The sequence below is a fragment of the Vespula vulgaris genome, chromosome 2 (assembly GCF_905475345.1).
Source record: "Vespula vulgaris chromosome 2, iyVesVulg1.1, whole genome shotgun sequence".
Lineage (NCBI taxonomy): Eukaryota > Metazoa > Arthropoda > Insecta > Hymenoptera > Vespidae > Vespula > Vespula vulgaris.
This window is the reverse complement of record NC_066587.1, coordinates 8,696,438-8,712,726: the sequence shown is the minus strand read 5'-3', so window position 1 is coordinate 8,712,726 and position 16,289 is coordinate 8,696,438. Positions and strand designations below refer to the sequence as shown.

Sequence of the window (16,289 nt, the reverse complement as noted above, 5' to 3'; positions counted from 1 at the left end):
TTATTAAAATGTTATGTTTATATATGTACATAACGATCAACGTTTTCCTTTGAGATCAACTCTTTCTATTTGATTCCAATCCGTACTATCGTTCTTGATTCATCCTATTTAGAAAAATTCGACATACGGTATTGTTTCGAAACTTCGCTGAGCATTTTCTGCATTCGTTTCTCTTTCACAGCAACCGACTATGCGTTTTTCGCGAGGAAAAAACCGAGCTTCGCTGGATCGTGCACAAGTCTGTTCACAACTTACTTTTTCTCCAGAGGAACCAGTGATTCGTACCAATTTTCCCTCATTTTGACAAGGCCGATGATGTTACGCTTAGGCGCGAGTATGAGCACCGATGATTCGCTATAAAAGGCATACATTGAGAAAGAATGAAACAGAAAGATGAAAGAGAAAGATAGAGAAGAGAAAAAGAGAGAAAGAGAGCTGGTTGGTTGCGCTCATAAAAGCCCGCTGAATCTCAATGCGCGATGCCTTTTATACTTTGCCCATTCTTTTCGGCCATAAAAAGCGCACATTCCGTGCGCTCCCGTATGCAACCAGCTTAAAACACACACGTACCGTCGTAAATCACTTCCCTTGCTATGCCACTCACCTCCTCTCTCTCTCTCTTTCTCTCTTTCTCTCTCTTTTCTTTGTCTCGTCTTTGTCACATCACAGATTTTTAACATACATTTGCGTAACTTTGCTTTAAAGCGTTCCGAATTAGTTTTTTAAATTTAGATCGTGAATTATTACTTTTTATTACGTTTAGTTCTACTTTGATGTACCAAATTACCAAATATCGAATATAGATAAGACTATACATAAAAGCATCGAATTAGATAATTTTGAAAGCACCCTTAGAACAGTGTGAACGTATGTACGGATCGTATAACTCTTTCCACTTCGTTCGTGCTTATACGAGCTTGACGCATTACGTCATGACAAGCGCAGTTCGACATCCCTTTTCCCTCACTTTTCCTACTCCCCCACTCTTCTTCCATTCCCGTGACCTCGCGGAAAGTTCCTGACGTCCGGTGACTCGTTAAGGGCTTTGAAAATTAGAAAATTGTACGTTTTCGCTCGATTTTACGTGACAGGAGTGTGAGAATGGGCCGAGTGCGTTTAATTATGAATATATGTATAAAGATTTTCAAAGAACTTGCGATTCCTAGTTGACTATACTCGGGTGTGCCAAAATGGCGAACACGTACATCGTGCAGGAGCCAGGGAAAATGAAACCAGGGAATATTCACTTGCTCTTCTTGTTTAAAAAGGTTTGAAATTCTTGAAAACATAAAATATCATATATTTTAAAAAGTTCACTCAAACAGTTAGTTTAAAAACAAATTACTTGTTCTAAGAATTACTAAAGCTAACTTCCAATCGATTTACCGCCAGCTGCTGCCATCGCGCCACGAAAGAGCGAAGCTTCAGCTACACTTTATCAGTCAGGCTTAATCGTTCGATGCTCTATTGAAGAGCTTTTTTATTCGAAGACAACTTCCAAAGTGATAATAACTATTATCAGCATGAAGATATCATAAAATTAATGATTAGAAAAGAAAAGACAATATTTTTCCACATGATGAAATTAGAAAGATGGACATCTAATAAGGAATACTTTTATAAAAAAAGAATGAAATAAACACGGAGATAAATAGGGAGCAAAAATAATGAAAGCTTAAAAGTCATCGTTCTCTAAAATGTCGAGAAGGTTAGAGCTCTCAAAAAGCCACTATGAAACTGAAAGAAGCCACTATGAATTGAATGAAGACAGAAGTAGGAGGTCGAAAAAGGGAAAGAAAAAGAGACACGTTATAGGGATAACCTCAAGGGTGGTTGGCAGAAGTGCATTCTCTCTTTCGGTGACTCGAGGAAGGAAACGCAGTGAGAAAGAAGGAAAGCGAGGGGGAGAGAGAGAGAGAGAGAGAGAGAGAGAGAGAGTTAGATAGGTAGAGAGAAAGGAGAACGAAGGTGGGGAGTGCAAGCACTGCGGTAGGGGTTGCCTCTACTGGCGTGGGCGGTGGCCGATGACGTCACTGAAGATGCAGCAGGGTGCAGCAATGCAAGGGGGATGAAGCGAATCCAGGCGGAACTGGGCCAGTGGGTCTCCGGCAGCCATCTGTGATTCGCTCAACTCCTCCGTTGCGATCTTCATCTTTTACCTTGCGAACATTTCAACGACGGTCGAAACTCACTTTGTTCCACCGTTCTCGCAATGTGATATTCATCGAAGAACTGTGCGTGGAATTGTGATCAACCAACAAGTGCGGATACCGATTGATTTTCTTCAATAAAAAATCATTTTCCCCATACGATCGTTCCTTTCGTTCTTATTTTATTTTCATCGTTACCATCACATTATTTTACAAAATTATCTATCTTTTGCAACGACCATTTTATTAATCTCGCTTTATGTTTTTTTTTTTTTGTATAACTAATTCATTGCTTTCTTTTTGAAAGTTTGAACGAGTTATCGTCGATGGAGAATTTTGGTCACGATGATCGTCGATGCATCGCTGATATCCCAAAGATAAGTTTAAAATAAGACGATAAAGATTATCTAACTCCTGGCTCGAGTTATGATACGCTGAAAGATCGATTCAAACATCTCAATTTGGTTTCTTCTCCGTCTTCGTAATTCATATTAGAGTTGTATATGACGGATCCCCGACTAAATTGAGACTGAAAGAAAATATACACATTCGCACATTTAAAATTATATACAATAATGTTAAAATCACTACGGCCGGAAAATTGGAACGGAAAAATGTGTGAATCGACCTTAAAGTTAGTTGCTGGAGAAGTTACTTGTTAGAGATTCGATACATCCAACACAAAAAAAACTTTTTATTTTTTCCTCTTAAATATCATGTTCACATATTGTATGTTCACAGATATGTATATTCACCTTCTTTTCTTATCTTTGTTCCTCCGTTTCGAAGCGATTATAAATAACACGAAATTGCCAATAATATATAAAATCTGTGTTTGCGCGAAGTGTGAAAGTGAATTACGAAAAAAAATATTTTTGCAAAGGAGATAGAAAAAAAGACTGAAAAAAAGAAGACTCATCCAAATTCTTTTCTCTCTCTCTCTCTCTCTCTCTCTCTCCCACTTTTTCCTTCCTCTCTCTTCGCTTAAAAAGACACGAACTTCGAAAAGAACTCATGATTAATCTACAGCTGTTCAATCTACAACCCACTAATCGTGTTAAATTAAATCGATTAAATAATAGAATAAATTAATGGCTAAATTCGCGTGACACATAAAAAAAATATTCAACGTGCGCATCTCCTTCTGTTTTCACCTCCGTGTTGTCGTAATTATTATCCGTGGACATAGACATTATCTAATCGACCGTTTTTTCCGATCGACCAATCGTGGCATTGATCAACGTGAGAAAAATAAAACAAAAAGCTGAGTTGATCAGTCATCGTCGTTGATAAATACGTGCGAGCTCAATTTATTTTTCAACCTCCTTACGAATCGTTTGCCTCATTTGCCAAGTGTTGCTGCATTCGATTAGCGCGACGTCCTTGCATTTCTCTACGCAATTTAACGAGCAGAGCTTCGTTAATTCATATGGAACGAATATGTTATAGGCGAATAATTATAGGCCATCGGTAAAAAGTGTATAATCGATCAAAATAGATTGATAGCATGGTACGATACCATTATACAATTATTTTTATTTCATATTACGATTATTTCTCGCACATCATATTAAAACTCGATTAACAATCCATCGAGCAAATCCACTCTGAACGAAAGAGAAGGTACCATCGAAGCAGTAAGCGTTTACATGATGGTGACCTTAAGGAGAATTGTGAGTCATATATTTAACCATACGTTTTAACAGCCTCTATTTCCACCTCCTTTTTTCCACCGGCTTACAATTCAAGCCGCTCTTCGATCGAAAATATGAGAGAACAAAGACAATGAGAGAAATTCCAATTAAGTCTCAAATATATTTTAGAAGATAAATTTAATTGAAACGGAAGATGAAAATGAAATTATATTGAAAGAGTGAGAGAGATAGAGAAAGGGTGAAAGGAAGACACATCAGAACGCATAGAAGAGTCGATATCAAAGGGCGTATTTGCGCATCGAAAGCAGTGAGCTTCACTGTATTTGATATAATCGGTGCTCATGGGTGGGTGCGGACACGACAGGAAGGACATGGCGAAGGTCAAAACCGTACTGCGTCTCGTCGATGCAACCGATTACACAAAGAGAGAAGGGAAAAGGAGTGTATGTGTATGTGAAAGTGAATGAGAGTGAGTGAGTGAGTGAGAGAGAGAGAAACAGAGAGAGAGAGAGAGAGAGAGAGAGAGAGAGAGAGAAAAAGGGAAGGAAGGAAGAAAGCGATCGAACGGCCTGCAACTAAACTGCAGCGGTTTGAAATGGGAGAAACTCGAAAGAAGAGAATGAGAGGAGAACCCTCCTCTTTCCTCCCGTCCGATCTGTCCAAACGATCAGAGGGGAAGATGTTAAAATGTGAGCTGGTTCGTCCGATTCTTTCCAATGGCGTGTGACAACGATATATATATATATATATATATATATATCTTTTTCTCTCTCATTCTCTTTCTCTCACTACATCGTACGACTGACATCTTTTTAATCCTTTCTAATCAGTTTAATTTTCTGATGATAACGTAAATTCTGCAATTCAGCTTACTCATAAAAATGTGATTCGGTAAAGTTCTTGTTACATCTCGATATTAGAAAATTAAAAAACACTTATTTATTTCTCATCTACTTTTAATACAGAAACCATGATAGTTTCGCCGTTAACTATTTTCAGGGTAACTATCTATTCTCGTGTATGGTTCTAATCTCGTAAAGCACAGGGGAAAGAGATCTATCGTTTCTAGGAAAAAGATTAGAGAAGAGAATTTACCGAAAAAGTAAACGCCTTCTGTTTCAACAAGATACGGTGGCATGAGAAGAAGATACAGGAGACACATGTCGCCAGGATTTCCTAATATTTGACGAATTGTGCGTGGATCCGCACAATGTTTGAGCGTGCCAAATGGGTACACCATGGGCACGATGGGTCGAACGTATGAGAAAAAAGATATAAGGCCGTTTCTTCGTCCCTCCGAGTTCTAATAAAGATTCCCTTTAATGACGGCCGACGGGATCTCGAATGCCTCGCTCGAATGTTGAAGTCGGTGTGACGTCACGTCCGGGACTACGACACCCGTGAGATAAGAACGTTACTCTTAACGAAATTATAGTGTTTGTACGACATATCGACGGTGAAGGGTCTTCTTCTCAGAAACAAGTCAAACAGAGATATTAGATATTCTTATTTATCGATGTTCTCCTTATAACGTGGGATGAAGTAGAAACATTGAACTTCAAACGATCAAGAGAATTAAGATAAAATTTAATATTTAAACAACAAAATTGTCCAAAAGGTTAAACAATTTTCTTCGTGATTCGATATCATTTCAAGTGTTCAAGACTGTTGTATACGAAAAAAAAAAAAAAAAAAAACGCGAATCATGTTTAAAGTATCAATTATTTGAAACTCTTTTATTTTTCGTAATTCGTTTCGTTACGTAAAACTTCGCCATAGAAGGAAAACATCGTTGCTGGATCGATACCGCTTCGAGTACAACCTCTTTCTCTTTTTCTCTTAGTCTTTTTCTTTCTCGCTCGCACACGGAACGGACGAATTTGGAATGTTCGCGAATTACGTTTACGCTTTAAGGCAGGGTTGCTGTGGAACGGGTAATACGGTCCACCGGAAGTTTTCTGCGATAAGTTATCGGTGATCGTAGAGTACAGCAACCGAAATGTAATCGCTTTTGGATAAAAAAACATCAATAACAGAAGTCAATCGAATGAGAATGACGCCGCATGATGATACGGTTGAAGCCACGTATAGAGCGGCGGCACTTTATACATGAAAGCATGCCAAATGTATTGTCGTGAAGATAAAGTGTGACTAAAAACTAAAAAAAAAAAAAAGAAAAAAAAAATTTACAATATTGTGTGTTTTATTTTTTGTACGAGGTCCAAAAAAATTTCTCTTCACTCATTGTCAGTGTAGTCCAGGTAATCAAAAAGATTGGACATCATTGCTTTAAGATCTTACTCGTCACTGGCGTCACAACGACATTAATCTGGAGACACCTTCTTATTGTTAATACGGGATCACGGTTGCTAGGAGAATTTCCTCATGAGAGAATACATGACGTCACATTACCCCCCACTGCCACTCTAGATCTACGTCACTTATGTCATGTGACATGAGTTATGCCTTATGATACGTCGTCGCGTCTCTAATCCAACCTAACCTTAACAACTATTGCCACTACTTTCTTCCGCTACCATCCGATTTTTTCCCTTTTTTTTCCCTCGATATGACAACAGAGTAGAAGATATAGTAAAGCAAAATATAGACGAGAAGCGAAGAGAATAGCGAGAAGACTTATGAGGCTAGCATAGCGGTGCGGTAGATATTTATAGTTTAGCGAAAAACAACGGGGAAATACTTTAATTAAATATCATGTAGCAGCTTCAAATCATTTAAGAAACAAATCAGTCCATCCTATTAATAGAGATGGGCAAGAAAATGAGAGTTTAACTGTTTATATATTAATAAATATTAGGAATTTAAGAAATACCTTGCAACATTTGACTGAATTTTAGTTTTTGATGCGTCCGAAAATAATATTTCAATGGAACAATTTTATTCCAGGCAGTATTGAAAAACGCTTAATTGTTACCAAAAGTAATTTTAAATTAAAGATTTAATCACTATTATAAAGAAAAAAAAACAATTTAACAGTTAATTTTACTTTATACATTAAGATTTTAATGAATTTACCACTTTTTAAAATATTTTAAATATTGAAAATATTTTTTAATTTTTATCTGACAATGGATCAGTTTTCTATCACGTCCAATATATTGGACATGTTGGGTATATCACTTGAATGAGACATTGACGGTGACCATAAAGAAATGGTGGCCATTGTATTTGGATCTGGCTCTTACTGTTGTACAGAATATTGAAAAGTATCAAACCGACAATTGTCGAGGTCAGCCGAATGCCCTCGACCGCATTTGTCTCTGCAAACAGAATCAAACATTTTTTATTCTAGGTGCACCGCTATTATATGTAGTCTTCCTTTGCGGCTCTTCTCGCCTCTTCAATATAAAAATTCGCATTGGAGAATATCGGTTTGATTTTACCTCACCTCGCCGATATTCTCGCTCCCCATCGATTCACTATATTTCTTGCCTTTTCATGTCGAAAACACGAAGCAGTCCCATCAATTATTGTCTCCTTTCCTCGTCTTAACGGTGCTTCTTTCTCGTCACGAAAATGGAACATATTTTAAATAATATGATATCGTTACAACGTTAAGACAGAAAAAGTGAGTAATATATGTAATTCGAGATGAATAAAATGAATGCATGAACGAACATCTGTTAATATTCATCTTATATAAATCAAAAGAATTCTAGCATAAAAAAAAGATTAAAAGGAAAACAAAAAAAACTAAATAAAATGACTCGCACGTGAAACTTCATCGGTTTGCAGGAGCAGACGCGAGATCGAAGAGAAGAAACGTTTAAAAGCCAATCAGAAAACAAGTATTTACGACGGCTGGTAATAAAAACGATGCCTCGTACGAGAATATGTCGGTACGATACAACCGAAATTTATCTTCGATAATGGCAAGCGTTCGTTAAATGAACTTTAAGTCAATAGAGATGGATAGAGATAGAATTTCTTTGAGCAATTTATATATATATATATATATATATATATATATATATATTGATCTTTTGTAAGTTTAATGATATGTAAACGAGTTTGAATGATTTTATGTGACTTTCAATGGCAGAGGGTTAGTAAAATTTCAACGAAACATATTATTGTAATTATTCTTCGTCGGTTTGCTTCTCATCGACGATATGATATAATAAAAAAAAACTGCAAAATTCGAATCGAGTTCGAGCGATGAAACTAGACCTTGGCTTCGATTCAATGCCAATGACTGGTTTTCATGGAGCTTGAACTGGATTCCATAATCTTCTGTACAACAAGCTGGCTCTTGAAGAAAGAAGAGAATGTTAATAATGAAATAACGAAATATTCGAATGGATCGGAAGTTCGAATCAATTCGGACGATAACAAGTTGACTACTATATTTCTCTCTGTCTCTTTTCTTTTCGTTGACAAGGCCAACGATCAAACTCGAAAACTCGGTGGCCACGTGTGCATCTCTTATTCAGAGACCGTATTAAGACAGCGAATGATATAAGAAGAGGAGTCGCCTGGTAGGTGGGCCTAACCGTTATTTACATTCTCGCTTTGATGACGTCATTGTCAAAAAAGGGAGCACAAAGAGAAAGAAAGAAGAGGAATCGAGGATGGCTTGGCATGTTTCACACCGGTTTACTCGACGAGATAGTAGAGAATCGAGGTCCCTTTTCACGCTAATTGTAAGGCGACCCTCGAAAACATTTTCGAAGGACGTACCAACTCGGTTCGCTGCACTCCGCTCAGTCGTTAATACGATTAGCAAGTTTCTATCGACTGGTTCCTCTAAGCCGAAGGCTATACGATAAACAAAATAAAGGAACGCGTGCGATCTGCTTGAAAGGATAAAAACTCTCTCATTGATTTAATATTATATAACGTGTTCGCTTTCTCTTTGCTTCTCTCTCTCTCTTTCTCTCTCTCTGTCTCTCTCTCTCTCTCTCTCTCTCTCTTTCTCTCTCTATCTATCTCTATCTCTATCTCTATCTTATATAAGAATTATCAAAATATTACATCATTTTTATCTATGGCGTAAAGCAATAACTGTATTATTTAGTGCATAAATAAAGTAATAGAATCTGAAGCATTTCGGCATACTTTGAATTCCATTTGTTTTAGTGACAAATTCGAATCATTTCAAACTTGATTCGAAACATAAGAAATCTTGAGAGTTGATAAGTTCTCGAGTCTTGTCACTTTTGTCGTTCTCTCGACAATGGACTCATACTGAGACACTACGAATCGCTTCGAATCTGTATCGTAATTACGAACACGATTCGAAGCTTAATATTCTTCAAAGTCTTGATCGTCATAGATTTGAAAGTCTTCAGAGTTTCGATAAGTTTTAGAACCTTGATGAATATTTAATATCTCACAACCTTTTTGATTACTTTTGTTCAAAGAATATCATTGACATAAAATATTAAAGGCAGTCCGTAAAGTTCGAATTATTATAAATACACTTATTTACGTTATTCGTTTTTATAGCTTGCAATTCATGTCGAATGTCAATATGACAAAATGTAAAAAAATAAATAAATAAAGTAGAAAATAAAGAGGTTTCACTTTAAGGATGAAATTTATATCGGATTTTTATTACAATATAATGATATATATAAATGATCACTAAAAGTTAAGTACGCTTACTTCGCTGTTTAATTAATCCTAACGAATATATTAATTATACGTGACGTTACACGCAGTCTTTTGTAATGGTCTGCAAAATTTGATTGTTACATTTATATACAAAAAAAATATTTATCCTGTCCTACCACATCGGTGCCTTACGAAATAATTTTTTCCAAGACGAAAACATAATCAGTACCAAAGGAGGAATATTAAAACATACCATTTCGAATAAAATCTCGTTAATAAACAAGCAATAAAAATTTAACGGTATAAGATTCGATATATCGCAAATGAAACCTTTGTCGCTCTTACAACGAAAGTGACAAAAGACTCGAGTTGTCAAGACTTTCGAATAATCGTAAACTTGAAATTATGTTAAAAATTACGATACAGATTCGAAGCGACTCAAAGTGTCTCAGATTCCATTACGCGAGTCCAATGTCGCTCGAACGACGAAAGACTAGAGATTTATTAAGCATCGAAGCATATGTCAACAATATCAAGTTTCGAATAATCTTTGAAAGCACTCGAAATTGTTCCGATCCCATCGTTATGCACGATATCCGAATACGTTTTTTAACGTCTCGTATTTACGTGTGTTATTTTCGAATTAGAAAATTTCATTGACACTTTCAATTGACGATCAGTTCGTATAAAATAAATAAGAAAAATCTTCTGAAAATAATTGCATTGTTTTATTCGACAAATCGAATCGATCTAGGGTAAAATAAAAGTTGTCGAGAAAAGAATGTCGAGCAGGCTTTCGAAATAACGGCAAGAGATCGCTATCGTCTCAAAGAAGTGTCGGCGTCCCTGTTTCAGCCAAAAGGCGAACATGAGGATAGGCACGGGCACGTGGAGATTGTGTGCGTGACGCACCGTAAACGATCGGCTTCTAGTATAGCCCACTCGGCATATAGGTTCGCAGTAACTCCGACCTGCAGAGTCGAATTGGTGGGGAGATACGGTTCGTCCGAGGCCAACGACCCATCGGCCCAGTTTTAAAAACCAAAACAAACTTCGAAGCCTATGATTAAGTGGCAGCGATCGTAGCTTTCTCGGAATCTATCACGTATCGCAGAAAAACGAGTCATTCGTTTAAGAAACTTTTTTAATTAATTACCTCTCGTAATCACATGTTCTCACGAGACGAACAAAATAGAATGTGCGGTTGATCTTCGACGCTAGAAAAGACATATTCGTAGAAACGATAAAAATCGTATCGTGTCTTTCTTCGACGAAACAAAAGTAGAGATCGAAACTTCGTAGGATCGATACCACGAGGGGACTCGATAAGTAGCCAAATTGTTGGCTTCCTAGCGACAAACATTCCCGATTATTCTCAGGAATTTTCTTCGCTCGATGTCCCAAGCATAACACGAATCGTTGCACGAATTCTCGCTCTCCCTTCCACGATTCTATGGAATTCCCTTTTTCATTAATTCATAGTGAGACGAACGATAAGTACTCGTCACGACTCCCTGTTTTTACCTCTTTCGTGACTCATGGATTTCGTTACTGCTATTCTTGGAAAGGAATATCAGACATTGGTACGTCTATATTTGTAAAAATACGACGTATTCCTCGCAAATCATACTTTCGCAACAAAACGAAAATCGATTGTAATATTTTCAAGCGATATTTTCGAACTCGGGTGATTATCGAGATTTTCGTTTCGACAACGAAGTTAAAGGTAAAGAAAGAAAAAAAAGGAGAGAAAAAAGGCACTCGCGGTTCGCGTGGAACTCAAATTTCAGGGTGCACGAATGGATATAAGGTTTCTTTCGAACGACGGTGCGTGTTCGTGACGCGAGATTATACTTAGCCGCAACCGCCGTCGTTACATATCGTCTCGCACACACATGTACACGTACGTACTCACACAAAGCCATATAATTCCCGTTACCGTTCGAAAGCTCGGTTACCTACTCTCTCGCTTCGACCGGTCATTAACGTAACGACTGTTACGTACATATGTATGTACATATTACATACGTACGTAAGTACACGTATCCAAGAACGTACATATATGTACGTGCTTACCTACCAACCTACCTACCTAGCACTCTTGTCTACTTCGTTCCTCGATTTATTACCAACGTACCTCTACCGGGAGAGTATCGAGAGCTCTCTCTCTCTCCTCGATATCGGATATTACGTCTGTCTTTCCACCTGAAAACGTATTTCCTACTGTACCCGTCGACAATGTCGACGACGACGGAAAGACGATGAAAATGTTCGACGTCAACGTTGGCTTGAATTCTTTCGAGAATAACGCGTTAACTTCCTAACTCGGAAACTTCGTCGGTGGTAATTAGATAACGACATCTAATTGCACGGCACGAACGTCAGGCTCGTGAAATGCAACCCAAACGAACGTTCTCAGCGAATTACAAAAACAATCGAAACGATTATTAAACGTTATTACTATTGATATCTAAGAAAGAGAAAATTACTGAGAAAATTTGCGATCGAAGTAAAAAAAAATTATTAATTTCCGTAACTATCCTCGTTCCGAGGACTCTACAAACGTAAAGAAACGTTATTCGCCCGTTCATTTGCAACCGTTCGAAACCATTCTATTCTCTAGACACTCGATACCATCTCCAATCGCGTGCTCTATTAATTAATAGCCACCTGCTAGACTGGCTTGCGATGAGTAGCAACAATAGAGATGCCGATTCGCATACAGTATGCATTTTGTAACAACGAACCTCTCGAAGCGATGCAATCCGGCGGTGCTAACGGCCGACGAGCGGTCATTGTTCCGCAATTACTGTCCTATCTAATCGGCGCTAGTGACTAGGAACAGTCGCCGAGCGATTCACGATATCTAATCGCGAAAGAAAACGATACGTGGGAGAGCCGATTACGATTCTCGTTCCATGTGAAAGGATCGGCGACTATTTTCGCATTTTTCCTCTCTTTTTCTTTCCAAGAACATTATCCTTATTCCACTATTATCGACAAAATATCACGATAATCGTCGAATTTCCTCCAAGGATAATAAGCATGATACTATTCAGCGAAATCCGTAGATAGAATCGATTTTCGATAATTATGAATTTAGAAAAAACGAAGAGGAGAGTCGGGAGTAGGACACAAGGTTTTGAGAAAAGCGTATGCGCGAGCGAAATATGTCTCCTTCGAAAGTTGCCAGGAGGATAGAGCACGAGGAGATTGCGAATAATACGATCTAGAGGCGAACGTATTCATAGATATACAACCGCGGGACCAACCATCGAGCGGCAGTGTTATCGTTCCTCTGATAGCTGGCACTAGACGCGACTTACGTAACACGTTAGGGTCAACGTATCCACTAGCTTTATGCAATTGCACGTTGGCATGCTATGAATAGCTCGACGCGTAGCGGTGGCTCTAAGCCGTGTCTAGTCGCGATCTAATCGAAATCGCGACGGCAATTCGTGGATCGTCTTCGGAGAACGTCTTACGATTTCTATTCTTATCTCCATCTTTTTTCACGTAAACAACATAAACAATGTTTTTGCATTCGAACGTCGAACGTAATTATAAACTTTATGAGAATATTAGCTCGTAAAATGTTCGACAAAATTAACGATTTACGAGGGTAATGGAATGTGTGATCTTTAAATTAGCGATAAGAGATAATCGTTGAATGTGCGTTTACGTTCTCGAATATCGCTAATTTGTTCGATAAAACGTAAAGAAGTTGGAAATAGTTCGTATCTTCCAATTTTTATCGCTCTCGCAATATTTCTTTGGCGTTTCTCAACAAAGTCGTTGCACTCGACTCGTACCTTTACTTCTCGTCCTTCTTCGATATTCTTTAAAAGGAAATGATCCGTCGTAAAATTCTTACATCGGAATTGTAGTTCTTCGAGAAAACGTTTTACGTATTCGAAAAAAGAACGCAAACAATTTCCTTCGAGATAAATTTTCGAAAATAACTACGTTCTTTATTTACTCTCTCTCTCCCCCTCCCCCCTCTCTCTTCTATCTATCTGTCTTTTTTCTTTCGAGCGAATAGCGGACTGCTCGCTTCAACTATTTCTACGATCAACGAGGAGAAAAAAATACGATTACAACGAGATAGGCACTGGATATTTATGCGGGAGGTATAACAATAATTTATAATACGAAGGCGAAACGATGGAGAACGTCCAAAAAAATGGTCGTTCGTTGCGTAACTCGAGCCGTATTTCGAAATGGATGAATATAGCGTGGACTGCCCTTCGCTCGAGTTCGCATTTCGCGGGCGTGGTCGTAGAGTCCTATATCAATTCTTTCCTTCCTACGTTCCACTGCGGTCTTTATTCTCTATCTTTCTCGTTTTCGCTATACAATCACGGATAGAAAATCTTTTCATCCTCCTAAAGGAAAGATATTAATTAAATTTCTCGAGGACGGAAAAGAGAAATTTCACAAGTATTTCGAGAGCAAAGATTCGTTCGTCACGTCCAGGGAGATTCAACGAGACTATAAAAAGAAGAGACGAAGCGAGTTACTCTTTCCACGGTCTAGCAATCGATCGGAAAAGCAGCAGTTGTCCGGGTAAAACAGCGAGGCTTGTTCGAACGAGCTCTCGATCCTAAAGGGGCACGTTCACTGGCGTCGAGAGTGCAACGATACTTGACAGGGACCTGATAAAAATTCGTGGGGCGAGGCGGGAGTTTTTGGCGTCGGTACATCGAAAAAGGACCACCCCTTCTCTCTCTTTATCTACGAGTGACGCCCTGTAATTTTCGATCCTGACGAGGTACTAGGGTAGCGAGCGTGCCGAGGGTGCTGCTCGTACCGGTGGTAGTGGATTTTACGTGGGTAGAATCTTCGTGAACGCATCTAACCCCCAGACTTGGGAGCGAGAGAGAAGGAGGTAGTAGGGAGAGAGAGTGCAACGAGCATGCGCAGCCTGAAACCGAAAGTGCACGCCCATCCGGGCAATGACGGCCCTGAACCTAGACCTACACCCCCGCTTTCTGCGTCCCACGGTCAATCCTGTGTCCCCAACCTTCAAAGCTCCCCCAACCCTTACTTCCAGCCTACCTCGTCGTATCATTATATACCTTGCGCTGCCGCGGTAGCGCCACTGTTCTCCTTCTCTATCGACTCTCTTTGTCTCTCTTGCAGTAACTCGCACTACATTTGCACTGCAGTCTCGTATCTACATTTCTCGATCTTGAACGGAACTGGTACATACGAAAGTATGTTCTATGCGATTTTTCAATATATGCATTTCGGTTAGCGAGCATCGTTAGCTAGCTCCCATCCATCTTCACGATACTTTTACACCCTCGCGTCTAGCGTGCGAAATAAAAATTTCAACGAACGATAAGAGCTCGTTTCTTTGTTCCTCGCACGCGTCTATTTTTACGTTATTCCCTTCGAGAATTTGATACGCGCAAGATCTTGCGATAGGACTATCGCGTTCGTACCGAATAGTGATTCACTTTAGAATCGATTTTCATCGCTAATTTATAACCCTCCTCGTTTTCGATAGAACGAGCAGATGATAAATGTTTCCAAGATCATATTATCGTGCGTACATGCTATTTTAAAAAAGAAAACTACGAGGAATCCAACTTTGTACGCTCGCATGTAAGTATACTGCTTCCCTTTTTATTATTATATTACGTTACCTTCTCTCAACCACCCAACCTTCCCTCGACTCCCTACAGACTGCGGATTTTTTAATCGAGCAGCGGTGCTCCTTAAGCGCGAAACGGGATGGACCGTGTTCCTTTTCAGCGACATCTGGTTCTCCCGTACCTAAACCCTCCCTGCCTTCCTCTCTTCTCTTCTTCTTCTTCTCTATTCTCCTTTTTCTATCCTTTTCTCTTCCAACCGTGGCCATTATATACCGGCTAAAGCCTCATTCACGGTCACCGTCCTAGAAACCCGAGCCGATCAAAACAACTTTTTCATGGGGAGTCCTCTCGAGGACGATGGATTATCCTTCCTCTCTCTCTCTCTCTCTCTCTCCCCCTCCCTGTCTCTTTTCGGGTGCCCTGATTTCGCGTTCCCTTCTTCCGTTATGCAATTTCTTCGCAACCTTTGGTGCCTATTGGAAAAAGAAAGAGAGAGAAAATCCGTACGGGGGCACCAAAATTTTTCTCCCCCGTTTTACGCCATAACGTTCACTCCCTCCCCTCTGTCTTCCACTATCCCTCTCGTACAATATTTACACGTTTCGATAAACAGCAAGATCCTTTGTGACGAACGAATCGAATTCGTCGCCGACTACGCGTACGTATGTATCTACTCAATCGCCCTATAAATCTCAATTTTCGATTCTGTTATTCATCAACGACGAGTTTCGTGTGTGCACGCATACTGTACTTTCATGATAGAAAAAGGAAAGAGAGAGAAAAAGAGGGTGTGGATGATGGCAGTGGACGATTTGCGGCCGATACGTCACGTAATATGCTTCGAAAGTTCGCACGCGCTTTTTCCTATCGCTCCAAGTTCCTTGAAATTTATCGATTAGATCGTAAAACTTTGGGGACCCTTCTCTTATATATATATATATCTTACGCTAGCCTGAGTTCCTTAATAGAATAGACGAAAATATGATAGTGTACTATCTAAATAATAACGATTATATAATTGTCCGTATCACATATCTGAAATATTTCTTAAAAGGTTACAAAACAAACGCTTATTAATAATATTCACTAAACAGGTATTGCGGAAGTAATATTCGCAAGTAAAGATTGACCAGCTATGTATAAAGAAAATAGTTGTTCAAATAAAATGTACTATACGTTTCGAAGAAAATTTTTGTTATCTCGGATCAAAGTTTAAGATGGTTCCAGGTGCTATTTTTATTGTACACGTAAGTACGACTTTCTCAGTTTTATGCCACTTCGAGAAAGAAAGAAAGAAAGAAAGAAAG

The 16,289-nt window shown here is 38.8% G+C and overlaps 1 long non-coding RNA gene across 1 annotated transcript; it reads left to right on the top strand.

The window, feature by feature from the left end:
• The first annotated feature begins 987 nt into the window (after positions 1 to 987).
• On the top strand, positions 988 to 2,307 carry LOC127073014 (uncharacterized). Its single transcript, XR_007785642.1, has 2 exons — positions 988 to 1,268; positions 1,393 to 2,307. It is a non-coding gene; the product is annotated as an uncharacterized LOC127073014 (long non-coding RNA).
• The last annotated feature ends 13,982 nt before the right edge of the window (positions 2,308 to 16,289 follow it).